We start from the raw sequence: 27,683 nt of genomic DNA, 5'->3' as shown, positions 1-27,683 counted from the left end.
GAACGCAATTATCACTCCTTCAGATTGTCAGGAGAGTGACTTGAACCCCTCTTTGTTTTGTCTGGAGCTGTTCTACTCTTGACACTCAACACCTCTTTCTGTTTTTCTAATCATTGTCTAAGACTCCCAGAATGCTCATCCAAATCCTTTATCTCACCTATTTTTAAATCACTCGAGATGAAAAGATTACTTACATATACATTTCACTTTTTATTCCCAAATTTAGCATAAATATGGAGAAGCACTAAAATGTAGGTGACAGTGTGCTAGAATATAAAAGCACTGGATTTGGGATCAGAAGACCTGAGTTTGAATCTGCATTCTGACCTTTGTTCTCTGGATCCTCTCGGGGACAATCCTTAAACCTTTCTGGCTCCTGGTGGTGTCAGCCCACTTTTTAGAGGCACGCATTAGAAATGCAGATTCTGTGGCCCAGAGCTACTGAATCAGAATCTACTTTATAACAACATCCCCAGTGAGCCCTGTGCACGTTCAAGATTGACAAGCGCTGCCTTCATCTTTTTGATACTCAATTTGCTCAACTATAAAGATGGTGTCGATAACAGCTGCCCAACTCCCAACCAGCTTGTGTAAAAGGTTTTAGACATCATAATATTATATTACAATTATTACTCCATTATAGAAAGTTGATGTGACTGCCCCAACTTCTCCAAATGGTTCAACACAGCAGCTTGGACCATCCGTTTCTAGTGATATTCTTCTAGCAAGCCAGATGTCAAGAAAATCACAGTCTTTTGTGTACAATTGATCACCTATTTGTTGCAAGTACTAAATTTTAAAATCATATATTTTTATCTAACCTGGGATGAAGGATGATCTAGCATCTCTTCTTTTACTGTTAAGGACACATTTGCCACTTTGACCCCCCTATGATTTAGTCTTTTTGTTCCCTGGGCAAGTTCCTCTGTTGGTTTTCATTTGTAATTTTACATTAGTTTGTTTTAATGGCAATTAAATAAAAGCTTGGTGCAGCAAGTATCTGGCTCCTTTTGCAACAGCTGCTATGTTGCCTGGCACGCTGTCAGCATTCTCTATGCAATAAGCAAATAAAAGAATGAATAACCATGTTCTGGAACAAAAATCCCCACTGCTTTCCCTAGAAGAGGGAATGGCAACACAATTGGGGACCCCAAAACTCCCAAGAAAAGTGTTCTCTTCTGGGATGTGGGAAGAGAATTATGCTTTTTATTTTAACTTTCCCTAAAACTGTGTGCTGTTTCTAATATACATACGGAAGTATTTCTATGGCCACAGCAGCCTCGCCAAGGAGCTGGTGGGACCATTCACCACTTCTTTTGAAGCTTACAAGCCCAGGATGTAATTCTGGTGATTCAGATTTTGGGAGCCCTAGAGGATGCTCAGGACTGCACCCCCAGGCTCACAGGTGACAAAAACATTTGTATTTTTCCTCTATTGTACAATCTTTCTCTGAAAACCAAGGGAGGACAGTTGGTCATTCATCTCATCTTCAGAAGGGGCTCCATCAAATTTAGGCACCTCTATGTTTGGCCTTTTAAAAACACACATATGCTAAAAATACAGTGTGCTACACATCTGGAACGTGTCTGATCCGTGAATCTCTGACACATGGATTCATTGTTTTCTATAAAATTCCAAGAATTTTATTCATGAGAAAATTCTGGCACCGTGGAAAAGCTTGGCAAACCCAAGATCGGAGGAGCAGCAGATGTCTTGGCTTCGGCCCACAGTTTTGCCTCTGGGCCAGCTACTTTTCATCAGGTATCTATCTCTTGCTTCCAAACTTTGCATACGAAATGTCCCATAAGAGGGTGGTATCACAGCTTTAATTTTTTTTCAAATTGATGAAATTGCCCAAAATGGGCGTGTCAAACTAGATTCAATACACAAATCTCAGAATGGTCACATCTGAATTTTTAAAACAGCAGGAAGAGGACAGGGTCACTGTTTGGGTCCAGCTGCTCCTCAGTGGGCTTCAGCCCCCAGGGCTTCCTGCCCTTAGCGGCTACGTGAGGGCTGTCTACCAGGGTTTTCTAAGGACACTTCTCACACCAAAATGATGTCTGTTTTACTTAACTGGTCGCATCCCCTTCCTGCAGAGGCCAAACTGCTAGCTCAACCTTCTCCATCTTTGAACAGATGTTTGGGTCTCGTGGAAACTGATCACATGCAGAGTAGCCAAAAAGTTCCCATGCAGGTCAGTAAGATGTTAACCGAGGGCTCGTTTTCCCCAGGTCCTCAGGGATAACTTCCTCGGTGCTGAGGGTGGGAAGTGATTCAAGGCTCTGAGAGCTGGCTGACGTTTTCGAGTGTGTTTAGGACCTAATCTCCTACATGGAAACAACATGGCCTTTCTGTACTTAAAACATACCAACAATAAATACAATGTGGCTTTACCAATTGAAAGTCTTAAAAACTTTTTGAAGAGGAGCTACAGCCAAGAGGGACACTTTGAATAATGCACGGAAGCTGAGAGAGTAGCTGCAGATGAGAGACAGTTTGAAGACAGTCTCTTGCAGGAAGAGGGGCATACATATGAGGTCCCCACTATGCAGATGGTGCTCTAGGGACTCCTTCTTTTCCTTTTCATCCCTGTCCCGGAATAACTGTATAAAGCAGACATGAACACTGATGTTTGGTTTTTCTCAGACTCTGACTCCCACTTGGAGGCAGGAAGAGCTAAGTGTTTACCCGCTGGGAGTGTCCAGTCCCTGCCAGGCTCACACTCCGGCTATGTGAGTGATGCCTCCCTACCAGGGCTCAGAGGCTAAGCCTGGGCTTTGCAAAAGATTTTCCAGCACATAAATCTGCCCAGTTGCTGCACAGGAAGGGGACCAAGTAGCCAGGGTGTCGTGACCCTTTGTTAATGATACACGCTGAGCTCATTCTTTCCCCGTGATGCAGGATACTGCGCCAGGGTGCACCCTGTGGTTGTGTTAACACTTCTATGCACCACCAAGCAGGTTGCCAGTGAGACTTGGCTTTTATGAGTCCGGGAGCACTGATCTCAACACCTAAAACATAAATTTTAAATTGCAAACTCGTCCAACCATTTCAAACTACACATCCATATATCATAGCCCTCCTGGTGTCAAGTTTGAGCTCCTCCATAAATCTGTCTACTTTGGAAGTCTCAACTGTTCTTTAAAACCCTATAGTTCCTTCACGCCCAAACAACTCTGAACTTGCAGAACAACTTAGCAGCCTGCAAATCTGAAGGATGCTTCCATCAGCTCTAAACCTCACCCTCTGGATTGCTTCCTCATTTGGAATCACTTTGGTCATTACACTTCAACCTCATGGAAGAAGTGGAGTCATGGATATCCATGGATATCTATTTCTTCCATTAGGAAGTGGAAGGTTACAGGCTTCAGGTTGTGCAACATTGTCTAGGCCGTGTGCTGCACAGAGGCACCTGCTGGTGGACAGGTGAGGGATGGACTCCTCTCTAAACCCCTCAGCAAATCAAACAGTCATATAGTTTGCACAGTAAGCCCTTGGCAGTGTCATGTATATCCAGGTCTATGTAAAAAGGTAACTGACTGTGCCAGTTTGAATGTATTATGTACCCCAAAACGCACTGGAACTGAGAGAGGAGCTTCAGCTTACAGAGACGTTTTGAAGAGGAGCTACAGCCAAGAGGGACACTTTGAAGAATGCACGGAAGCTGAGAGAGTAGCTGCAGATGAGAGACAGTTGGAAGACAGCCGTTGAAAGCAGACTCTTGCTCCGGAGAAGCTAAGAGATGATGCCCCAAGAGCAACTGAGAGTGACATTTTGAAGAGGAGGTGCAGCCTAGAGAGGAACATCCTGAGAGAAAGCCATTTTGAAACCAGAACTTTGTAGCAGATGTTAGCCACATGCCTTCCTGGCTAACAGAGGTTTTCTGGACAACACTGGCTTTCCTCCAGTGAAGGTACCCAATTGTTGATGCATTACCTTGGAAACTTTATGGCCTTAAGACTGTAACTGTGTAACCACATAAACCCCCTTTATAAAAGCCAACCCATTTCTGGTGTTTTGCATTCTAGCAGCATTAGCAAACTATAACACTGACCTTCAATAAAAGCTAACTTGCATTCCCTGCCTTCCAGCCTAGTAAACTTGCATTGACTTGTCTCTATTTATTTGGGTGCACAGGTGTGCTTTAAACCAATTTAAAGATTAAAACAAGTTATAGAGAACTATGAAACTAGAAGTCAAGAAATCACTTTAGCCTCTGTCAGACCTTAGGCCTCAAGATTCCAATCTAACAAGCAAGCGACTCTCTGGCCCCTTGAAAAGTTCTGGTCAAGTAGTAGCCAGACAGGTTCCCATGACCCCCAACATCATCATTATTAAGGAATTTGACACTGATTCAGTATTTCTGCAATCACAATGCACTTCCACAATATTTATCCCAACACTTACATCTCTCTAATGCTTGTTTTGCTTTCACTCATGTAAATGTAATGCATTCTCCTTTCCTACCAGCTCCTCAAGCCTGTCTGGTTTGGTGTTGCCCTGCTAAAATGAGCAGTGAGCTACTTGTAGCTCATCCAATCTACACTTCCCAGCTTGGCTCTTCGTTGTCTACTCAAAAGCAGTTTATATCATTGGCCACCCTCTTTTGTTTTAATGCTCTTTTCTTTGGCTTCCCTTCCTATTTCTATTGACAGCTCCATCCCACCCCCTCCACACCCTCCTCTTCCTCTCCTCGTTCCTTACATGTCAGTTTTCCTCCAAGTGCTCTTCTCCATCATTTATGAACCATCCAATGGCCTCAGCACTCTCTCCCAACACAGCCCATTTTTAAGAGTGAAATTGTCCAGAGGGTGGGTGTTTATTAACTTTCTACATGTTTACATTTTTCTGGAGTGACCAATGATCCCACAAGTGTAATCACTGGATGGTAAGGACAAGCTAAAGGGGGGAAGTTAAAAGACAGAGGAAGAAGAGTTTTCAAATTCAGCTTGACCTATGTCACAGTGCAACGGGAGCTTCCATTCATCGTCATAAACCGAAAATATGGGAACCAGGAATGTGTGCTTTTTATTCGGAGAGCCTGTAAAGAGCCACGGCCATTTTTAAAAGATTTGGCACAGATAGGACAGGCCTCACTGAGATTTGTCCACCCCCATACACTCCAGAACAATCCAAGGGGTTGGTCACCAAAAGATTCTACACTGGGGAGCAATTTTATAGTATTTCCTCAAAGACAGCATGGCAGACATCTTCGCTTCTGCTACTCTGATAACATGTTCAGTCTGCACCAACATGGCCTTCTTTATCACCCCAAGGACTGGACACTTGCCACCACATGGGTGTGGGACAGACTAACGCTGTCCAATCCTATGTGGATGTGAGATACCTGCATTCAAAACTGCTTTAGAAGTTTGCCTCATAGGAAGACTATTTCTAGTCTCCACCATGATCACATGTCCCTGTCATGAATGAGAACCTTCACTTACTCATCAGCATTCCTTGGCACCCTGTTAGAAATGCAGACTCTCAGGCCCTGCCCCAGAGCTACTAACAGATTCCATGCTTACCAAGACTAGGTGAACTGTAGGCACATTCAATCTTGAGACCTGGGTTAGAAGGTGCTAAGCTCTATGGAAAGAAAGAAAAGGCACAGCTGGGTGAAAAGGCTAAGGAGGAGAGCGGTGGACTGCTGCATTGAATGGAGTGGTCAGGGAGGACTGCGTGGAGGAGGTGAGACCTGAAACAACGTGAAGGAGGTCAGGAGGAGCCAAAGGGCACCTGGGGAATAAGGCTTCTAGGTCGAGGCAACTACTAGAAGTAGGCACAAGGGATTGAGAGTGGGATATTGGGATCAATAAGAGCCGGGAAGGCAATGTTGTGATTGGAAAGAATGGAGAGAAAGAGCAAGGAATGGCAGAGGAGAAGAGGGAAGGAATGGTAAGGGCCAGGTAGAACCTGCAGGCCATTGCAAGCACCTGGGCATTTGCTTGGAATGAAACGAGAGCCTGTCTAGATGACTTGGATACAAGCCCAGGAATTGTCTTCTTTCCTGAGACGTACCAATATTTTCCACCTTGCAATGAAAACTTTCTAACTTGTAAGTTTTATTATTTCCAAAACTAAACGTGCTCAGAATGCATATATTACACATGCAATGTGCACACCAAAAGCCACACTTAATAAAATATTATAGCCATTCTTTGCCACAGATGCAATGGGAACTTCCATTCATCATGATATACTGAAAATATGGGAACCAGGGATATGTGTTTTTCATTTGGAGAGCCTGGAAAGAGCCATGGCCGTTTTTAAAGGATTTGGCACTGGTAGGACAGGCCTCACTGAGATTTGTCCACCCCCATCCCCTAACAAGAGGGGCCCCCAGGGAAACTGACCTCTGGAAGCCAAATGGAAAAACAGCTCCAAAGCCTCACCCTGCCCTGAAATCGCCGTCAGTTCATGGACCGGCCAGTGGGTCTGAGGCTGAGGTTTTCATGTGCTCTGGGTGGTGAAGGGCGGGCTGCAGGCATCACTTCCTTTCTGCCCATGTCACACTGGAGTCCAGGTTTCAGAGCTTGGGCAATGATGCAAGTGACCAGATATTTCCTCTTTAAACAAAGTACTAAATTTATTTTAGGAAGGAGGCATCTAGAAGAACTAATTGCTCCCAGCTCTGCTTTGTCTGGGGGATGCTCTAATTCTCAGAGCTCTGGAATTGTCTTCTTTCCACATCAGGGAAGAGAAGCTCCTCATCTGCTGCTGTATTTTCCTCAAGTCACCAGGAAAGCCTTCACAGGCACCTTCAAACCCAATTCCAACACTCAATGCATCATCTATAAACTCCGGGGGGCGGGCGGAGGTGGGGTGCAGGAAATGTATTCATTTTGTCCACTGCTGTATCCCCTTGGTGGGATTCCAGATACCAGACTGAGCCTGGTGGGTCAGTGGTTCTCAAGTGTGGTCCAGGAAGCCTCTGGGGTCCCAAGACCCTGCTTTAGGAAGCCTGCTGCTCAAAACCATGTTCATAAGAAACTAAAATGCGATCTGCCCTTTTCACTCTCATTCTCTCACAGGTGTCCAATGAAGTTCTCCAGACACTGTGTGACATGTGACATCACATCAGATAGAATGCAGGAGCAGATATGACGATACAGGTGTTTTCTATTAAGCCAAACATTAAAGAGGTTTTACAAAAAATGTAAAACATTTTGACTCTTCTCATTAAAATGTTTTGGAAAACATACTTATTTTTCATAAAAGTTTATTATTTATGTTAACGTGTAATGGGTTTATATGTGGTTATTTCTAAAATAATTCATAAATACGCTTCAAAATTTGTTAGTTTTTATTTCTAATTCAGTAAATAACAAGAGACATAATCCATGTAAACAAATGCTCTTTAGGATTCTCAATCCTACTTTTTAAGAGTCTAAAAGGGGTCCTAGGACCAACAGTGTAAGAACCGTTGTTTTAAAAGTGGATTTTAAGTGGATAAGACTCAAAGTCTAATAGTGATAAGACACTTTTAGAAAGAACGTATTTTTAGTAGCTAAGTGCCTCAAATGAAGCAAGCTTATTGGCCATTCCCTTAAGTTGACAACAGAGAGTTCTTAGAAGAAGGAAAAAGCCAGTATAAAGCCTTCCAAGATAAAGCTTAGTGATGTGCTAAAATTGGAGCTTAGACGACTCTAAAAAGTGAGAGTCATGGGAATGAAATTTTTACACACCCCAACTGCCGACTCTAGCTCCCAGCTCTCTAACTCTGGAAATTATCTCCTGAAGAAGCAGAATGTTCACCCCCTACGTGTGACAAAGTACAAACATCTGTTTCCAGCTGAGCTGTCTCGAAAGCAGCAAAAGCGGCGTGTCTTTGACAAAATGGTGGCAGGTCTGCGGAGAGGCCCAGAGCCCAACAGGAAATGAGCCGAGGCTGTGGGTCACCTATTAGCTAGCACACAAGCTCGCTGTGCTTCCAGATCAGAGCCAGAGACGGCCTGCTCCTCGCCCTGGGTGTCCGTCTCGGCGCACTTGGGGCATCGTCGGAATAGCAGGTGGTGCTCCCCTATTAAAGTCAATGCCAACTCAATTTCATAAAGGCCAGGCTGTTTGAATGGTTAAGCTGTACGCTATGCTATGGCACTGGAAGATCCTCCTTGTTTATATCCTTGCTGGGGATTGCACTCAGGTATCTCAATTTAAAAGAGACAATAGTAGATATTTAATTTAAATAACAAGAAGTTGGGCATCCACCATGTGCAAAGCAACTAGAGTGGCCAGTTGAGCTAACGATTTAAAGATGGGTAGTCCTCAAAGTCTTTTACTCTAGGCAGACTGTAATTACTGGAGATTAAAAAATACCCTGGGATAACACAAGTGGGGGAGCAGAGTCAACCTCTCAGAGTACTAGAATGGAGACTTCTTGAGGGCAAGGACTTTTTTTCCGCCTCTGTTTTTTCAGTGATGTTTCACCAGTGCCTGGATAAGTGCCCACACGTGATGCACACACAACGAATAACTGTTGAATGAATTCTTGGTACACAGTATTGTGTACGTGAAGGTGCCAAGTGTAGTGATGAGTTTGTTGTCTCCTTGGAGGATGCATGAAGGAAAGAATGAGGGAAAGAAATGGGTGCATTGACCTGAGCCCTGAAGAACAGGTGGAAATGGGCAAGAAGCATTTTCAGGAGAAACACAGAAATAGAACCATCCTCCGTGGGTTGCAGAGGACCCAGACGGTGGACGGGGTGAGCTGCAGAAGCTCAGGTTTGAGTGATAGCCTGGTCCTGGGTTCTGAAGGCCATGAATGACCCATCGAGAATCTGTCTTTCCTTCTGCACGCATTGTAGGCATGCTCTTCCTGCCTTCCCATAACCATTCAGTCCTGGTCTCCATTTTCTCAAGTCCTTGTATCTGCCTGGTGCTAACGGGTTAACAAATCCTCTCCCCTAAGAAACAAGGGTACATCTAATTAGGGTTTTCTCCATTTAATCCAAGGTAGTGACTCAAATGAAGAGATACTTGTACACGTGGACACGACTTTTGAAAGGATGTTTTGGGGTCAGTTTGGTTTTCAAAAATCTCACTAGTTGGTCACTAGTTCAACTAGTTCAAGTTTCCCTGGGGAAACCTGGATTACCTAATTAGAAGAAGTAGTGAGAGAATTAATTTAAATAATTAATTAAAAGAAACATTCTGTCTTTGATTTTGGAATGTTACAACTGCATCTCGCTCTCTGTAAATATTAGGTGTTCTAGGTAAGTACATTTTTGTTAATTGAATCACACCTTAAATGCACTAGTCAAGTTCACTGTACAGAGGAATTGGCAGACTGGCTTCTCAAAAAATAATACTTTAATTTAATAATTTAATTAAATTATTGATTAATTTATTAATATTAACTTATTATGAGTTTTGTCACACTTGTAATGACAACCCTAACCGCTGTAATTCGGTTGACTGTCATTATGAATAGATCACCCTCATTGATCCTCATTGATCCTACCCCCACCAAAAGAGAGAGAAAGTGTGAGATAAGCAGGTGAAAGGACCCTCCCTGATCCTCTCCAGCCTCTCTGAGGACGATGGGCTGGAATGGAAGAGGGCCTCACTGCTCTTCTGGTAGTCCTGACACCAAGTGACAAAACTCTCTACCTAAATTAGCACAGTTCTGCAGCAACTAGCTTTATTGGTGGTCCTAGACTTTAGATATATGGGAACTTATGACAAATGCTCATCATTATTTCTACATTATTAAAGCTGCTGTTTAAATTTGTCCTCAGTGTGAGAGACGTTTTCACTGTGTTGAAATAATGTATATCTTTATAAACCTGCATCATTTATATCCTTGTCTTGTTGGTATACATGCCCTTGTGTTCATGGAGCTAGGGACCTGGGAGAAAATTCATAGTTACGGTAATAGCTGTTTATATATTAAAATATTTTAGATTGTACGAAGTATATATATAATAATTATCTAGTTTAGGGTAATAAGGCACACTCTAATATGATTTTAATTAATCAAAAAATATGATTAGTTTGTTCCACTTTAGCAGAAGTGGTTTAATTTCCTACACAGTTTGTACCTGAGATGGCCTCTCATGGGCTCACCATCCCAGGAGATGCACAGCCCAGCGGGAGACAATCTCTGTTGGAGGCAAAAATAAAAGTAAGCAATTTAAAGGATTCCGAGTGTGCAAAGTTTCTTCTATGGATGGTCAGCTCTCCGTATGGTAAAACAGCCCTGACAACCAAGACGAGCCCAGTGTCTATGGATGATCAATTCTTAAGTATCCAGGCATCAATTTGCATAACCCAACTTTACAGATATTTGATTTAATTGGTTTGGGACTATGGCCTCTTCTGAACCGTGGGAAAACTTACATGGCCTCAAGCTATGAAGTAGTTCTGATCACGCAAAACTGAAAAGCAGGGCTTCTCCATGGAAATGATAATCTTAACATGCCACTCTTTTGCGCCAAGACAAAATCCAAATTCCTTAACCTGACCTAGAAGGCCCAACAGGTTCTGGCCCCTAGAAATCTTTAAGTCCTGCAAGGAACCTATTGGTGACTTGAGTAATGAAGATCATTTTTAATCAGCCAGACGAGATGGGTGAGAAAGACAGGCTAACTAGGTAAAGGACAGCAGGTTCACCTATATCACTTTTTGGGAAAAATCCTTCTATTTTGCAAATTCAAGAAGCATTTAGATGTTCTGAAAACAGGATCTAATCTTAAGATTCAAGTCACTAAGTTAAGGACTTTGTTCTTTTTCTGGATGATCTGCTCCTTATAACTCAGCAGAAAGTTCCAAAAAATAAGAGATGAAACAATATGCCACAACTCAAGTTCATAAGGAAGAGACACAGTGATGTAAAATTCTTGTGCTGCAAAAGAGAACATGCCCCGTCTACCACATTTGAAGTGTGCGTTTGAGCTAATGAGCCAGTGTTCTTGTTCTGTTTCTTCTTAGCTGGTCCCATCTCTTTTGCATATCACCCAGACCCCCAAAAAGCAGCCAGAAACCAAAGCACGAAATCAAAATCACACAGTTTCAAAGAACAAGTGCATTACACTAACAAGAAAGGTGCAGTGGGGGAAGGTGTGTCTGTGGGGGTGGAGGAGACGAGGCTAGAGGGTCAAGAGGAAGTATGCCTGGGTACCGAGACAGGAAAATAAGAAAGAGGAACCCCGAGAGACACAGAGAAGGGTTCCAGAACTGTAAATGTACTGTGGTCAAATTGCCAATTGTTTCAAAGGTCTCAAATCTGAAGCCATAGAGAAATCCACTAATTTGCACCTTGACTTTGGGGCTCCCAAGAATTAGTCACTATTTGTATCTCATGTCCCAAGCAACAAAAAAAGAAATACCTATTCAAGTTGCATGAACAGTTGGTTAATTCAAAGTGAGGTCCACATATCAAAAAAAGCTTCTCAGCATGTGATCTAGAAATCACCCTAATGAACATAATGTGTGTGCACACTGGGCAGTGTGTGTGCATGTGTGTGTCATCCATGTGCATGGGTTGCGTGCACGGCCAACTCATGGTCATTACAGCCATGGCCCATTACTCACTCAGGGAGTTGTTCAAACCTTTGTCTTTCCCTTTCCAGCTTCCTGAATCTTAAAACATTTCACAGGCCTTCAACCAATGATCCAAAGCTGGGCTAAGAAAGGGTAAAGAGGTGAAACTACTCTCAGTCACATCAGGACTTATTGGGTCCTTTAGGTGAACGGTTTGTGGAGGAGAGCCAGGGAAAGCCCTCCGGTCAATGAGATCTGTGGTTCATAAGGACGCACACCTCCCTTTTGGCCCAGTAGGTCAGTTAATCAATAACGTTATCTCCCAATAGGCATGGTCGGCTGGATTTCTTGGTCTCTACTGCTGAGCTGCTGTGGGCCTGTTCAGTTGTTCTGAAGCTCCGTGCAATGGAACAAAATGTGTATATCTCGAGATACGGAGGGGAAAATTGGGATTAACATGGAATGGATATTGTGAATGTTTCTAAAATCAAAAACGAAACCTGAGCCAAGCAAAGATTTGCAAAATTCCCGTAGAGCTGGCCTTAGTTCCTAGAGATTTTCTCCTTGACAAAAATCATGGAATGACTTCGAAGGGCTGGCTGCTCCAATCAGCACAGTTAATGATGCTGAAACAAATGTCATAGCAGGAGCAAAAAACACAATGTTTTAATTCTGCCTTGGCAATTGCAACCCATGGGAGCTTTGGAGGGCCTTCAGCTCACTTCACCCCATCAAGACACTCCCAATAAACCCACAATATCAACAAAAGCAGTACGCTTACTAGGAAAATGTGCTTTAAACACTGGGCCTCCAGCCCCTTGTCCAATCAAATTGTGGCTCCCAAGATCCCCTCGATGGAACTGATGCTGCCAGTGGTAGTCCTCTTGGAAGCTCCCATTGTAGACACACTTCTAAGAGGCATGGCTCAGTCAGGGAATCCAAGCAACTTGTGCTAAAGTTCAACTTCATCCTCAGAACTATGGAAACACTTGTTTCTAATATTAAAGCCACCCGTTCATGTACTCATTAACTCACTTAGCAAACATTTAGTGACCAAGCACTCCATGCTGGGGGCTGGGATGTAATTTAAACACCTCTCATCAGAAGACCCAACAGTTCCAGCCACTTGCCCTTTGTGTGTCGTCATCTCAAGAATTCCCGTTTCTTTGGTGGTAGTTTCATGGAAATTTAGCCACAGATGCTCATAAATGTCATCTAGATTAACTGAGCTCTAATGTTTTGAAACATCCAACTTTCTTAGAAAAATGGATGAGTACATATGGTTATAATTAATTACATCTTGCTTTCCATTGGAATCATTTTATTTATTGCATTGAGCTATTCTCTTTCTTGCCTTTTAGGCTGTATTAATTTGTAAGAAATACATTTTATGACATAATAAATATTTTCTATTTTTATTTTCAAATAAATTGAAGACAAACACAGGATGAATGGACACCTTTTAAGTGTGTTTTTCTATTACTTGGCAAAGGTAATAAATGTAAATGCTTATTGTCTACATTAATGAGGTGATGTTGGAGTAATAAAGATACCCTCCACAGCTTCTCCTGTTGCGTAGCTCACAGAATATGTTTCCATACACATTCTCATCTGATTCCAACATAATCTTCATACATGATGGATATTAACACTTGTCACAGTTGTCATTATTTCCCCAGTGATTTGTCTTTTTGATTTTATCATTTTTATTGCACACAGATGTTCACAACTTTATTATGCCCCTATGGTTTGTGTGTATGTCTCAACCCACTAAACCTGCCTTCAGGGCAGGTGGTAGATCTGATTCATTTCCATATCTCCAGGGCCTACTACAGAGTCAGCTATTCAATACACGTTTGCTGAATGCATGCAGCCCCAGTCATTTACTTAACCTCTTTCTACCTCAGTTTCCTCATCTGTAGAATGGGAATAATTACAGTGTCTGCCTGTCTTCTCTCTTCGTATCTAGAAAACATTAATACAATGTCTGGCACATAATAAGTACTCTATAAATGTTGCTATTTATATTTAATTGAAGTTTACGGAGGTGAACTAACCTAAACAAGTGAATATGGCAGATATTGGCAGAAATAAATGCAATAATATCAGGGGTTCCATATCCTAGTCCATAGCTTTGTCTAATATACCAAACTAACTTGTGGGATTATATTTTCAAAATTACTTCCATTAATATAGTGAAATTAATTTACCTGTAAGGATTATCTGTGCTTGTACAAGACTGGGGAGTGGAGGGGTATAAAAATGTGTAAGTTATGGCATCACTGTCCAGTGGTATCTCTTTCCTTCCACATTTACATTTCATAATTACAGTTGACAAACTGCTTCATAAGCAAAACCCTGCCCCAGGAACCAAAGGGAATGAAACTACAAAATAGACTCAGCCTTCAGAATATAAAAGAAGGAAACTGAAAGCACAATCAACTTAGCATCATGAAATTATATTTTGTTTATTTTTTCTGAGAGGTTATTAAAATAGCCATGGAGCAATAGTTCTAGAAACTTGAGTTGGGTAATGCGTGTTTTGAGTCTAAATCACATACCACAAGACCAGCTGACACAGTCCTATAAACTGTATCATAGGACTGGACCCTGAGTTAGGGTAGGGTCAAAACTAATAAGCATGCAGACATCAATGGTGAGTTTCTCCAACTGTTCTTTGGTTTGTTCATTCATTACGGTTAGTTCACCATAGTGGATGCCACTAAATGATGCATAAACATTCGAGATTATTAAAAATATGTTAACTTGTATGGAGACTGAAATTAGAGTTTGGAGTTCACTGATGAAAGTTCTGTTGCTTGATTTAAGTATTAAAAGAAGAGAAGATAAGAAAAGCTCTTAAAGAAATGATGACACCTCAGTTCTCAACAGGAGCAAATGCGCCTACCCCCCACCCCCCACCCCCAGCGAGTGTTTGGCCATGGGTGGGGTGTTCTGGGTTGTCAGGATGACAGAGGGAGCTATTTGTGGCCGAGCCTCAGATGCCTTCAAAAGGTGATCTAGTTCCACATACCCAGGGAAGACCGTCTGCCCAAAAGGCCTAGGGCACCTCTTAGAGATCCACAGAGCTCATCAAAGAATGGCAAAGTGTTGCAACTGTTATTGAAAGACCAAAACCTCATTCTTTCTGGGACATATCTAATTATTTGCACATTTATTTTTATCCCATCTCTACTTCTCCAGTTCAGTCTGGCACACATTCACAGGGAGTATCAAACCTAATTAAAAATCCTAAGCAGATCCTAAAATTACTCAAAGACCAAACTATCTTTAGCTTTCTACAACTTAAAAAGAAAACAAAATGAGTTTAGTACAATTGCTTAATTTTATTTCTTTAATTTTCTCTCTTCCCTGAACTAGAACATTAAGATCAAGTCTGAGAATTCATAGGCAGAAAAAAGTAAGCGTCATCTATTTATTAATGGTGAAAATAAATTCCTTTTCTAATTGTGCTTTGAAATAGTAATGCTCAAAAATCTGTTGAGAAAAATAGGTACTGGGTTAGGAAGGTGAACTACTTTCAGATTTTTCAATATCTAAGAAGCACCTCAAACCTAACGGGTTCTTAACAGATGTCTTGATTCATCCTCCAAAACCTGTCCTTCCCCTTCACTCTCTGTCTCTTTATCCTGCTTTATTTGTCTGCATATATATGTGCATCTGTCTATTTGATTATTATCTGAAATATCAGACATGCCAGAATTCATACCCTAGGAAGGCAAAGTCTGTTTCCCCAGAACCTGGAACAACTCTTGGTGCATACCAAGCACTGGATATTTTTAGAATGAATGAACAAACAAAAGAATGAAATGATTGACTATTATATGCTACGTTAAGGTACTAATATAAAATAATAGGTTCTAGCACTCTGTGAAATGGATGTTACATTAGGCTTTATACAAATTCATCTATCAGATTTATTATATAGAGAGAACTCTGCAGCTTAATAAGCACTTTTCAAACATTATCTCATTTGACCCCCATAACCACTCCATATAGCAGACAGGATCAATTTTCCGACCCCCAGTTTATGGACTAACAAGTCTGGTCTTTGTAACTCCTAACACACTCACCCCAAGAACACATCATGATAGCAGTGGGGTTGAAGTGGGTCCCAGGTGAGGGCCTTCTTGATGCAGAACTAATACATATAGAGCAAAGCGGAGCAGCCCGAGTTCTAAGACGTGAGAGATGGGAATCTGTGATTCAGGAGGGAAAGGTAAGTCAAGGAACGTTTTGAAAAGGGCATTTCCACAGCTAGTAGGTTAGTATGTCTTTTGCAGAGCACTGGAAGAGGGGAGCAACTCCACAGGGCACCTTTGGGCTCCAGTCCCAGCTTCGTCGGCAGTGTCTTGGTGAACGCCATGCTCACCGCTGCTGTTTTTCCGTTTCAAGGAGCCCCAGCAGGGCCTGGAGGAAATGGGTTCTGCAGCCCCATCCCCACTCTGAAACGGGGCTCCTAGGGCTGCCCTAAAGCCCCTGCCTGCAGACACAGCGTGAGGCAGCGACGGGGGGCAGAACTGGCAACCACCTGCAGACATGTCTAATTCCTTCTGAACTAACATTGTGAAGTGCAGCATGTTTTCAGAATATAAAACTGTCTACAAAAATGTACTTCAAAAGGAAATGGAGGAAGTGCTTTAAAAATAAAGGGGTGGAGTGGGGGATAGGGACATGTTTAAAGGACACCGGAGCCAGTCTGAAAGCCTCCCCAAGGCCAAAGTTGGAAGTAGTCGAGCCACAAAATAAAAAAAGATAGTATTGGATTATAACCCAAAGAATGACTCATTATCCTAATGTCCATACTGATAAAAACAAATGATTGAATTAAATAAAGAAATGGGGGAGAAAAGAAAACTCTTCCTTAGAGAATAATTCCAAATAACAAATATAGAAGGAAAGGGGGAACAGAAAACCCCATTAGAACACTGCAGTCCCCACTGCTGTAGCATCTACTGGCAGATGCTAAAATTATTGAGTGAAACTTTAAAGAGAAACAGGACATTGCACACTCTCAAAGTGTCTTGCCCAAAGCATTTATTAACTATCATTGTGATTTTAACGTATGTCCACAAATTCTTTGATATCTCCCCCACCCCCCTTGAGGAGATGGAACTTAATTCTCTGACCCTTGAGTGTTGGCTGGTCTGAGTGACTCACTTTTAATGATGGATGGAAAGAGGAACTTTGTGGTGAGAATACTGGGTAGATACCCCTTAAAAGAGTGATCAAGGTCAACCTCCCCAGCGTGATGCACCATGAAGGCATGATGCAATGAGATGGACACACCGTTTCTAAGGTATTCCTCCCCCAAATCGGCAACCTCAGTCTAGTCCAGTCATGACAAACCCCAAATAGGGGACATTCTATGAAACAGCTGACACATACTCTCTGAAAATGACAACATGAAAAACAAGGCAAGACTGAAGAGCTGTCATGTATTGGAGGAACCTAAGGAGGCATAATTAAATGCTTTGTGGTGTTCTGCATCCCCTTTAGGACACTTCTGGGTAAACCAGGAAAATCTGAATAAAGTCTGCCATTTATTTAAAAGCAGGGACACTAAACTTTTTCTAAAAAGAGCTGGATAGTAAATACTCCGGCTTTGTAGCCTGTATCTTCTCCTTCACTCACCTCTGTCATTGTAGCACAAACATAGTCAGAGGCGACGTGTAAGTGAATGGGTGTGGCTGTATTTCAATAAAACCTTATTTACTAAAGCAGGCAGTGGGCTGGAGTTGACCTGTGAGTCATAGTTTCTGAACCCTGGTTAGTAATATTGTATCAATGTCATGGTTTGGGTTTTGACCATGGTAACCTGATTGTGTAAGATGTTAACATTAGGGGAAGCTGGGTGAAGGGCAGACAGGGAATCTTTGCACTACTTTGCAACTTTTCTTTAAGTCTACAATTATTCCAAAAGCAAAAGTTTAAGAAATCAAGTAGACATAGTTTGGGGAATCGTGTGCCATTTTGGGTAGACTTTGTTACCCCTTCTCTGTCCCTCTCATTACTATATTCACTCAAGAAGTGGCCACACATTTAAACCACATCCCACAAATGTAACCAATGCTATGAATAGCTGTCTACTGTGGAGAGAGTGAGAGAGAGCAGGCTGGTTATACCCCATGTGCTTTGGAAGAGATAGCAGGAAATGCTTCCTGAGAATGAAAGTTTTTAAGCCTCTGAATGGACCTCCCAAAGGAGGCTAACAGTTGTGTTTGCAGCTTCATGATTTTGGACAGTGTGGTCCCCCCTGTGCCTCTGGCTCATGAAAATGTCTGGATCAGTCCCCTTGAGCTCTGGGTCATGGTACTCAAATTCAAAGAATCCTAGAATACTAGCAAAACAGAAAGCACACTCTGTCTTCTACTCCAAACCCCAGTTTGAAGGATTAGAAATACAGTGCCTGGAGGCTGAAAGATTTGCCACAGCTAATGACTGGAATTCATACCTCTGGGCATTCATCTAGTGGAATTAAAGTCATCCTATAATCATGGAACATTTTCTCCAGCCACATTCCTAAGCAGAGTTCAAATTCAAGCAAACAGTTTCCCAGGGCGGTGGGGTTGAGCCATGGAGGATGAAAAGGAGTTTGGCCGGCATACGAGAGCCAGAGCCTGAACGTCCTCACCATGTTGGAGAATCCAAATATGGCGGCCAAGGTTGCAGGGGTAGGATGGAGAGAGGCCCAGTCCGAGCCTCGGTGCACCTCACCTGTTGCACTACAGATTTGGGCTTTGTGGCAGGCTATAGGAAACTGGAAAGGGTATCTCTGCAGGCGAGTGGCATGACCAAGTTTGTATTTTAGAAAGGTGAGACAAAAGGTGGAGCAGATCCACCAGAGGGAACGTGCCATGGCCATGAACCAAGAGAAGCAACTGGAGGTTCCTGCGCAGTACAGATCCTGAGGTTGTGAAAATGAAGCTTGTTCTTTCTCTATAAACCCATCTGGGTGGCATCCTGTGGAGTGGAGAAGGTGGGAGATGGAGGTCTGGGGCATCCTTCATGGGAAGAGCCACGGTCCTAACACCTGGAACGAGGGGCTCCTCAGCTGTTTCAAGAGACTTCCAGGATGACCTGCCAGGCGCAGCTCTGGCCCGGAGGTCTGACTCCCCAGAAGCTGCATTTTCTCCGTCATGTGCTCCTCAGACTGTTCAGGTGGAGTAAGGAGGTGCTAATTACCTCTGAAACGTAAGTCTATGACTCAGCCTTCGTAAGGTTCGGGCGCAGCCCAAGCACTACAAGTACACTCTGTACTGAACTGAGCCACGGAGAGTAATTTCCTGGACTTGATTTACAGTCGCTCCAGCCCCATCCTGACGTTACTCACACTCCACCTAGGCAGGTGAGGGTTCAATGAGATCATCTCTCTTTAGTAAATCCCTTGGATTATCTTGTTCAGCTTTTCATTGCTCTTACAACGCCAACCCCATTTTGTAGGTTACATTTTTCTATATTAACATGATCCTATATTTAATTCTATGTATAAAACTGCTCTCTCTCTCTTTTTTTTTTTTGAAGAAAATTTAAAATGAAAAACCATAGTTATTTTAGATACCAGAGATTGGGAAATAGTAACGATTCCAACTTATTCCTGTCTTGACAAAATGGGAAACTGACACAAATTTGAGAGTGTCAAAAAATTAAAAAGCATTCAAAAATATCATTCACTCTGTGGCCACAGAGGAAATAACCAAGGGGTGGGGGGTTGGTGGGGAGACACGGTTTAGAGATTCCATTATTCTGGGAAATGATGTTGTTTTTAAATGTATGGCATAGATATTACTTTAAAGTTCCCTTAAGTTCTACCTACGTAAAGTGAGTCTGGAACCTTACAGGTATAAATAGAAACAAATATAACATCAAAAGAGGAAGTGAGTTAGAAAATAGAGACAAACGATTTTTTTTCCTCAGACTGCATGAAAGTGGGCCTAAAGAAAAGTGCTTAAAAGTTTACTCACAAGGAAATATATCTTTTAAGGACTACTTATTTCCCATAAACAGCAGTGAAATCTGGGAGGGGCAATTCTTGCCAATCTATGAGTCATCCCAGCTCTAAGAGGTAAGACCCATTGTTGGTTCTTGAATCCACTGACAAAAATGGTCACGTCTGAGAATTTCCTGTCAGCGTTCTCTCACCCCCACCCTCCCCAAAGCATTTACTGCTGGTGCATTTTCTAGAAGAACTCTTGGACGGGAAATGGCAAAGTTCTCAATAGGAAAACTGAAAAACACAGTAGACAGTACAGGATCTTCGTAACCCTAACAGCTGACATGAAAATATGCTGACAAGGTGGCAGGCTCCCTAAGTGCCTGTGTGAGTTTCAGGTTTAATCTGCACACTAACCTCTTAAAGTGGGTGCTGCCACGACCCCCCATTTTAAAGGTCAGGAAACTGAGGCTCACCACACTGAGCGACTCGCCTAGTGCATGGGGCTAGTAAGTACCAGAATTCTAACCAACTGTCCGCTTGGTAACAGCTCAACATATTACACCAAACAGCCTAGGTCTGAAATGCTGCAAAGCACTTGGAAATATAAGAAACTAGAGAATATACAAAACTAGCCGAAACCATGAAAAGAGGCAACAGAGTAGAACGACAATGAAAGAAGGGCAGAACACCTAAAGAATTTAAGCTTTCCTGTACATCTTTAACTCCTGGTCTCCTGAAAAGGGCTCCCTGTCTCCCCAGTACCCCACGGCCAAGGGTGCATTTTCCAATCATTTCACACCTCACGGAGAGAGTAACTGGTGGTGATTGAGGCTGCACCTGCCCCTGCAGCTGATGTAGAGGGACAGCTCGTACCGTTTCCTCTTTGAAATTCGATTACAGGAGGGTGTGATGCGTTCCACCTATGTCACAGTCTCCTATCACCAACTATGCACACCAGCACTGCCGCTGTCCTTCACACACCCCACACCTGCTCCTGCCTCTGGGCTGTGGCCCTTTCTGTTCCCTCAGACACAACACTCTTCCATGGGACATCCAAACCACGTTCTCACGTTAGTTTCAGGTCTCAACTGAGAGGTCTCCCCTGGACATCCCTGCACCCCCCAACTGCATGTTCTATCGTGCTTCTTGCTATCACTTCTTACTTCTTGATACATTCTATCTTTACAGTTTATTCTACAAATTCGTCAGATGCCCCCATCCCCACTGGGCTGAGCGTGAGTCCTGGTGCGCCCCCTAACTCCCAAAGCCAGTAAACTGTTAGTGAACAAATGAATGAGCTGTTTCCCATATGCCAAATACCAAAAAGATAACAGAGCACTGCTTTTTTTTTTTTTTGCCGTTTTCTTAGAAGAATTTCCTGAGGCAAACAAAAGAATGAAGCTACCTGTTACTAAACAAAGAAAAATCTGTCTTCTATTTTTCAGCAATTAAGTCATGAGGATATCTATGAAATCTCCGAAATTAAACAGAAGCCTAATCATTTCCGGGAGCGAAATGAAGGAGCGGGCCTTCCAGGAGCCCCAGTGATGCAGCGTTTCAGCGTGGAAGCATCGAACAAAACCCTCACTGCTTCCATGAGGTCCTTTAGGAGCACAGTTCCAATCATCGCACATTAAAAAAAAAAAAAAAAAAAAAAAAAAAATCTTCCAAAGTGAACAAAGCCCTAATTGTCATTCTGTAAGAAAAGGACCAGGCACGATGGGGAGCCTGGGCTGCCACTGCTTTTCCACCTTCTCATTAAAGCATTGGCTTAAGTCGTCCAATTGTCCCACTGTTTATGAGCCGTGGCCTTCGGGACGCAGCTGAAACACGTTCTCCTAAAGATGTCCCCTGAGATAGGACACCGCTCCGCATTGTTCCGCTGCCCGAGAGCAGGAGTCTCCCGGAGCGAGCCACCCTTCTCTTAACGGCTGATGACAGCTCCAATAGCTGGGCAAAAATCAGTTGAAGGAAAGGGAAGTCTTGTCGGAAATGAGATTAATCTTGTAACGAGTGTTCAGCCCTGATAACCCATCTGGGCACAGAACTGCTTAAACCGAGAGCAATTAACCTTCACCCGAGGAGCTCTGTCCAACCGTTATAAACATTAAAGAGACAGAATCCGTCCCCCCTCCTCGTAGACTAAACAACCAGATTTGAATCCCATGTAAACGGACTCTTTCTGCAGATGTGCGCTGATGACAAAGTCCAGGGGCAAAGGGAGCTGAGGGGTTTGTTGAGAGCGCAGGTAACTTCTGGCTTTGGTTTAAGTGAGCTGAGGTTATTAGCGTGAAAATATCACTTGGGGCATTTGGCAGTAAAATCACTAGCTTTAGGGGAGCCAGGCATCATGTCTTTCTTTCTTTTTTTTTTTTTTTTTCAGTAGGAGGAATATTTTGCATTCAGCTCATCCCTAAATACTGCCCCTCATACCTCTCTTCCAACCAGAGCAGGCATTTGTGTGAGTGATGTAGCTTGTGGTCACAGAAAGGAGAATTTTTTTTTTTTTTAATCTCTGAGAAATTATTGGCTTTCATAAGGATCAAACTTGTGATCTTGCCTTTATCAGCATGTGCTGTAACCAACTGAGCTAAGCAAGTTGACCCATGTGAAACACTGAGTGAGTGGTTAGGGAACCTACCAGGAAAACTACAGTTAAAATAACTTCTGTGACACCGGAGAGAAATCTCTGAAGACATCTAACTTATCACTCAGACAACAGCGTTTCTTTAGAATTAATTTATACCGAGCCATTGAGGTGTTTATGCAAATGATATTAATAACAAATAAGTGAAGGATACGCCCCCTTTATCTTAAACGTGACTTCAAACTAATGAGGAGTGCACAACATTTAACCAAACATTTAAACAAAAAAAGCAGTGAAGTCTGCGTACAGAGTGACGTGAGGAACAGCTGCTCCATGCAAATATCCTGTCTGCTGGTGTGACGGCAACGAGGATTTTTAAAACTAATAATAAAATAAAAGGGGAAAAAATGAAAACATTTATTCAGCATGTTCTAAACAAATTTCTTTCCCAAGTAAGTTCTGAATCCAGTCTTCGTGATGGTTTACAACAGCTCTCAAAATAGTCCATCTTAAGATTAGATTTTATCTCTCCTTTGAATGGAGTTTCTCTTTTTCCAGTGGGTAAGCCATGGTATTTCAGGGTTCTCAGATGTGCCTGTACACAACGGAGCTGAGTTTCCATGGCATATCTCTCTCACCAGTCTCCAGCCCGGCCCTCTTAGAGGATGTGCATCATATGGGGAAGGGTTACTGTGCCCTAAAGGTTTTGCTTTCATGGTTTGCATTTCCATGTTTTGGAGTGCTTTTCCCTGCCATTTTAGGGAAAGAAAGGCCTACCCTCCAGAGCAGGAGTTGCAAAAGGAGAGCAAGAGGGACTGACTCCTACATCACAAGGATTAGTACCATCTCCGTATATGCAGTCGAATTAGATACAAGTAGAGGATTCCATTAGCTCAATTTTCCAAGTCACCCCGAGACACCGAGGCAAGAACTGCCTGATCCCCTTAGCTGAGGTGAGGTGGAGACGAGCTATGCCTACTAGGACTAGCCAGTTTCCATCCTGCAATTTCCATCCTGCTATTTCTGCAGAATCGTCTCACGGGCCCAGAGTGAGAACCATCCAACTGTGTACTTGAAGTAGCAAGAGCACACACACAAACAACACAAGAGCCCCTGACCTGGCTCTTGATTTAAATTTGTGTTTCTTTTCCAAAGAAAATCTTATAGGGCACCCATCGCCAATGATGAGATGAAGTTCAACTTCCACTTGGCGTCAGAGGCATTTTGCAAGGCATAACATCAGAATATGTAGGGGTAGCTCATGTTTCCCAGCCCAAATCCTGTATGCATAAAACCTCAGCAGATATAAAAGACATAAGGCAAAAATGAAATCACAGTGCCTGACAAGACAGCTGATGACTCCCTTTTATGAGTTCAGTCCTAGAACCTGGTAGCTTCCACTTGATGGCTTTAATGAAGAAAGCCACATGAATCTTTTGTGCTGAGATGTAGGTGGCACCGTCATCCATGGGTCTGGGCTGGGCTCCTAGAACGGGGGGGATTGGCTGCTCTAGTAGCAAGTTCCCCACAGGGCTGTTATGGGCTGCCATAACCTCGCTGCACGTCTTGACATTTACCAAGTAAAATCATGAGATAAGGGAAGCCGCAGCATCATACCCAGTATCTTGTGAAACTGAAACAGCTGCAGAGTAAACACTTTGCCTTACAGTGATTTTATTTTGGTTATGATACCGGATTTAACAGTTTAATGGCTAACATTAATGCTGGAAGATTTCATATTTTTTTTCTCAATAAAACTAATTGCATTTATACCTTCCAAAAAGGAAAATTCAGGATTTACACCTAAGAATGAATGCAATAATTCCAGTAGGTAGGCAAGAAACATGCAGACCAGAAGCCACCACCCTTGAAAACTACTCTGTCTTCTTCCTACGTGTGGATGCTGCTTTGTACAAAAACGATGTCATTTTAGGGCATCCTATGATCCGCTGTTTGTTTATAGAGTTAGGACAGCTTCCAAAGTGCTCAAAATGAAGTCAAGAATTAGGCGTCTCACTAGGTACAGCAACCATATAGCCTGCATTTTGGAGAATAATACTAATTTTGCAAAGCTTTTCATGAAGACTCCTGAATTTTTTGGATAGGGAACTAAGGCTGTTGAAAACTTGGGGGAAAAGTCTCTAGTTCTCATTCTCATGGAGATCATCAAGTGTGAAGGTGTTTTGATGAACATCTTTAAATTTCTCAAAGACTGATTTGTTTGGAAAGAATGTTAGAAGTTAGGGGAAAAAACAACGAATGGAAATTAAAATTTGATTTCATTAGTATGTTTTTACAACTGATATTTATGAGCAAATTACTCAAATTACTATTGCCTCATGTATACTCTCTCCCCCAACAAAATTCTAATTCCTAAGGAGTGACTTTCTGATTAAGAGTTTACTGATCCACAGTATAATTGGGCTGACTCATATGACCAATCAAGGTTCTTCCAACATTCTGACTCCCAAATAAAAATGGTTTCCTTTTCTTTGACTTATGTTATGGTTCTGCTAAGCAGAGCCCAAGTCAGATTTCTTTTAATCACATTTACTAACAAGTGCATGCTTTAATCAGAAGATTACAATACGCATTTGGTCATTTATTCATGCTTTTATTCTCACAACAAACATTTATGGAATAGTCTTTTATTGTGCATGGCATTGTGCTAGGCACCGGGAAAACATTGGGGAGCCCAATGTTTATATGATTGAAACATTGGGGAGCCCAATTCTTATATGATTGAAAAAAAAAAAAAACAGCCTTGTTTTCTAAAAAAATCTTACCAAGGTATCAGAATACTTTAGGTTTTATAAAAGAGCACATTTTCATTGGGTTATATAATACTTTAAGCAGTAAGGTTTGCTAAGTTAAATAACATGTTTGCTAATTTTACACATTCCGTAGGGAATCAAATTCAATTATCTGATGTAGATAACTTAGATGTTAATTGATATTAAACTTTATTATAAAGCAGGTTACCTTGTAATCAAATACATAATAACTTAGATATTTATGAAAATATTATGCTCAGTTATATCCATTGCAGATGTCATTTACATAATAACAATAATAATGATGGCTGTCTGATTTACCAATGGATATGAAAGCCTTCAACGTGAACCAGTACACTGGATTGCAGTTTATGTGCTTAAGAGATTACGTTACAGCTTCAATGAAATTTCAAAGGACTCATTAAAATAACAAAGGAAGAAAAATAACCAGTCCCTATCAGAGTCCATTAAACACAACTCTTCATTAGCTGAGGCCAGAAAGACTTTTGGTAAAATGGACTGTGACAGTTGAAAATTTACATGACCTAGCACAAACACTGCATGTGCCCCGGAACACTCCCTAGTTCACCTACAAAGCCAATATCACCCTCACACCAAAGCAGATAAAGATACCACAAGAAAGGGAAACTACAGACCAATATCTCTTATGACTATAGATGCAAAAATCCTCAACAAAATACTAGCGAAACAAATCTAACAGCACGTAAAAGAATTATACACCACGATCACTTGGATTTTTCCAAGATATGCAAGGGTGGTTCAACATTAAAAAATCAATGTTATACACTACATGAACAGAATGAAGGGAAAAATTATACGATCATCACAATTGATGCAGAAAACACATCTGGCAAAATACAACATCTCTTTTTGACTTTAAACACACACACACACACACATACACACACACACAGAAAACTAGGAAATTTCCTCAATGTGATAAAGGGCATACATGAAAAAACCACAGCTAACATACTTAAAGGTGAAAGACTGAAAGCTTTCCCCTTAAGATCTGGAACAAGACAAGGATGCCCACTGTTACCACTGTCATTCAGCATTGTACTGGAAGTCTTAGCCAGAGCAATTAGTCTAAACCAAAAAAAACCTAAATAAATGGAAGGATATTCAGTATTCACAGATTGGAAGACTAAATATTGTTAAGATGTCAATTCCACCTAAAGCGATTTACAGATTCAATGCAATCCCAATCAAAATTCCAACAGCCTTCCTTGCAGAAATGGAAAAATCAATGATCAAATTTATATGGAAGGCTAAGGGGCCCAAATAGCCAAAACCATCTTGAAAAATGAGAACAAAGCTGGAGGACTCACACTTCCTCATCGTAAAACTTACTACAAAGCCAAAGTAATCTGCACAGTACTGGCACAAGGACAGACATATAGACCAATGGAATCAAACTGAGAGCTCAGAATCAACACTCACATCATGGCCAACTAATTTTTGACAAGGGAGCAAAGATCACTCAATTGGAAAAGAATAGTCTCTTCAACAAATGGTGCTGGGAAAACTGGATCTCTGTATACAAAAGAATGAAGGTGGACATTCACACCGAAACCCAAGATCAACTCAAAAATCAACTCAACAACCTAAATATAAGAGCAGGAATTGTAAAAGTCCTAGAAGAAAACACAGGGAACCATCATCAGGACCTTGTGTTAGCAATGGTTTCTTAGACTTTACACCCAAAGCACAAGCAACAACAAAAAACTGATAAATAGGACTTCATCAAATTTAAAAACTTTTGTGCATCAAAGAACTTTATCATGAAACTAAAACAACAACCTACACAATGGGAGAAAATATTTGGAAACAACATATTCAATAAGGGATTAATATCTAGAATATATAAAGAAATTCTTCAACTCAACAACAAAAAGACAAAAAAAAAAAAAAAACCCAATTTAAAAATGGGCAAAGGACTTGAAAACACATTTTTCCAGAGAAGATACACAAAAGGTCAAAAAACACATGAAAAGACACTCTACATCATTAGCCATTAGGGAAATGCAAATCTAAACTGCAATGAAATACCATTTCATACCCATTAAAATGGCTACTATTTAAAAAAATCAGACAATTATAAGTGTTGAAGAGGATGTGGAGAAATAGATACACTCATTCATGGCTGGTGGGAATGTAAAATGGCACAGCTGCAGTGGAAAACAGTCAAGCAGTTCCTCAGAAATTTAAGTATAGAATTACCACATGACCCAGCAATCCTGCTTCTAAGTATATACCCAAAACAACTAAAAGCAGGGGCTCAAACTGATATTTGTACACTGATGTTCATAGCGGCATGATTCATAATTGCCAAAAGATGGAAACAATCCAAGTGTCCATCAACCAATGAATGGATAAACAAAATGTAGTATATACACACAATGGAATATTATTCAGTCCTAAAAAGGAATGAAATTCTGTTGCATGTGAAAGCATGGATGGACATGGAAGACATCATATTGAATAAAATAAGCCAGCCACAAGAAGACAAATACTGTATGATCTCACTGATATGAAATAATTAGAACAAGCAAACTTTCAGTGTCATAATCTAGAATATAGGTTACCAGAGGATGGGGTAGGGGTAGGGAATAGGGAGCTAAGGCTTAAATGAACAGAGTTTCTATATGAGACAATGGGAAAGTTTTGGTAATGTATGGTGGTGATGGTAACACAACATTGTGAAAGTACTTCGGAGCACTGAATTATGTATTTGAATGTGTTTAAAATGGGAAATTTTAGGTTGAATATAGATGGTACTAGAATATAAATTTAAACAAAGAATCCATGGATCTGTACAACACAAACAGCAAACCCTAAGTTAAACCACATAGTA

General features: G+C 41.6%; 1 protein-coding gene across 4 annotated transcripts in view; it reads right to left on the bottom strand.

Moving 5' to 3' along the window:
• Positions 1 to 27,683, bottom strand: part of ERG (ETS transcription factor ERG) — a 199,640-nt gene that overhangs the window by 83,574 nt on the left and 88,383 nt on the right. The window contains exon 2 of one of the 4 annotated variants that reach the window (XM_037831563.1): positions 6,360 to 7,125. The exons of the other annotated variants lie outside the window; for them this stretch is intronic. The gene's annotated coding sequence lies outside the window, so the exon portion shown is untranslated. The remainder of the gene's footprint in view (positions 1 to 6,359; positions 7,126 to 27,683) is intronic. 4 annotated transcript variants of the gene reach the window in all.

Source organism: Choloepus didactylus, chromosome 1, assembly GCF_015220235.1.
Source record: "Choloepus didactylus isolate mChoDid1 chromosome 1, mChoDid1.pri, whole genome shotgun sequence".
Lineage (NCBI taxonomy): Eukaryota > Metazoa > Chordata > Mammalia > Pilosa > Megalonychidae > Choloepus > Choloepus didactylus.
Note: the sequence above shows the minus strand (reverse complement) of the source record. Positions and strands in the feature narration are given on the sequence as shown.